Source organism: Coloeus monedula, assembly GCF_965178545.1.
Source record: "Coloeus monedula genome assembly, chromosome: 10".
Lineage (NCBI taxonomy): Eukaryota > Metazoa > Chordata > Aves > Passeriformes > Corvidae > Coloeus > Coloeus monedula.
Window position 1 is genome coordinate 2,765,963 of NC_138790.1, and position 1,895 is coordinate 2,767,857.

The following is a 1,895-nucleotide window of genomic DNA, read 5'->3' on the forward strand; positions in this document are numbered from 1 at the left end:
CTATCCAAGGTGGAGTGCTGCAATCCCTCAGGTCCCCCAAATGATCCCATTCCTCACCATATCCATGGCACAGTAATCCTCACTAGGCGTAATTTGGCCTATTTTGGATGTTCATTTTTAGAGGGTGGGATTTGGTCACTGCTGAGTGGATTTTGGTTGTTCCAACAGCTTGTTTCTGACCCTGTGGTCCGGGAGCTTCGAAGCAGGTGAAATCAGCTTTGTTTTACTACTGTTTGTGAAGCAGGAGCCTGTATTTGGGGTGTCTGGGCTGGTGTAACCATTCACTGCTGCTCACCTGCCTTCAGCCCTGGTGATTCACTTGTCCTGTTTGTGAACAAGTTTAGCTCATCCAGCTGCCAGGGAAAACAAAGCAAGTGCCAAAACTCCAAATACTTTACAGGCTTGGTTGCTTGCCTGAGCACCAGAGCTGGTGTGGGGTTGGGAAGCAGGGAGGGAATAAGGGAACAGATGTACCTGTTTCCATAGCAAGTGAGGTATTAAATTTTTAGAATTCTAGGGGAACCTGAGTTTTCTGTGGTACTCACAGAGTTGACAAGTGTTACTGGCAAGGTGTTCAGCAGCAAGGCAGTCACATTCCTGCTGTGCCGGGAAACAGGCAAGGAGTAAAACATTCCTTTCCTGCCATTTCTCCAGGTGGCCTGGGGATCAGAAACACCTGGCACGGTGGGTGGGGACAAATCCAGGGGTTTCCTCTTCTGGCTTTGTGAAAATGATGGCAGGGTGACAGCTGTTCCTTGACCACCTCAGGTCCTGCCCCACAGAAGCCCAGGCTGGAAGGGACCACAGTGGTCACCTGGTGCCACCTCCCTGCCCCAGCAGGGCCGTCCCAGAGCACACAGCACAGATTGTGTCCATATGGCTCTGGGATATCTCCAGTGAGGGAGACTCCACACCCTCTCTGGGATCTGTTCAGGACCCGGGCACTGCCCAGGAAAGTTCTTCCTCATGTCCAGGTGGAACTTCCTGGGATCAGTTCCTGCCCGTTGCTCTGGTGCCATTGCTGGGTCCCCGGGGCAGAGCCCAGGCCCTGCCCTGAGCCCTCCCTGCAGCCAGAGCCACCCAGGGCTGAGGGCCCCTCTCAGCTGGGGCTCCTCTCGAGGCTGAGCAGCCCCGGCTCCCTCAGCCTGTGCTGGGCACGGAGATGCTCCAGGCCCTTCCTCATCTCCGCAGCCTCTGCGGGCCCCGCTCCAGCAGCTCCAGGTGTCTCCTCAGGAGCCCAGAGCTGGACACAGCACTCCAGATGTGCCTCACAGGGATGAACAGAGGGAGGGGATCACTCCCTGACCTGCTGGCAGTGCTCTTCCCAGTGCCCTCCAGGATCCCACTGGCCCTTCTGGCCCCCAGGACACTCTGCCGGCTCGGGGACAGCTGGTTGCCTATCAGGACCCCCAGGTGCTCCGCAGCGCTGCTCTCCAGCAGGTACCCCCGCCTGTGCTGGTGGTCAGAGGTATTCCTGCGTCTCTCCGGTCACAGCACCTGGACCTGTTCCGCACTGGGCCCGCGGCCTGCCCGGCCCCTCGCAGTGCCGCGGGCCTCTGTGAGGGAGTAAATCCGCGTGGGAATCCCGGGCGCGTGTCCTGCGAGTGCCGGCACGGCCGCTACGGCCCGCGCTCGCTGGAGGCGGCGGGTCGGGAATACCGAGAGGATTCCCAGGGAAAGCCGCTGAGGCGGCGGGGGGTCGAGGGGGGGAAAGGAGGGCGTTGCCACGGCAACTCCCGCCTCCCGCGCGGCCGAAGGGGCGGGGCTCGTTACCACGGCAACCGAGACCCCGCCCCCTCGCGGCGGCGGGCGGGGGAAGGGGCGCGCGCGCGGGCGGGCCCCGCGCATGCGCGGCGCGCGCCGGCCGGCGGCGCGTGTGTTGTGGTGCGGCGGCG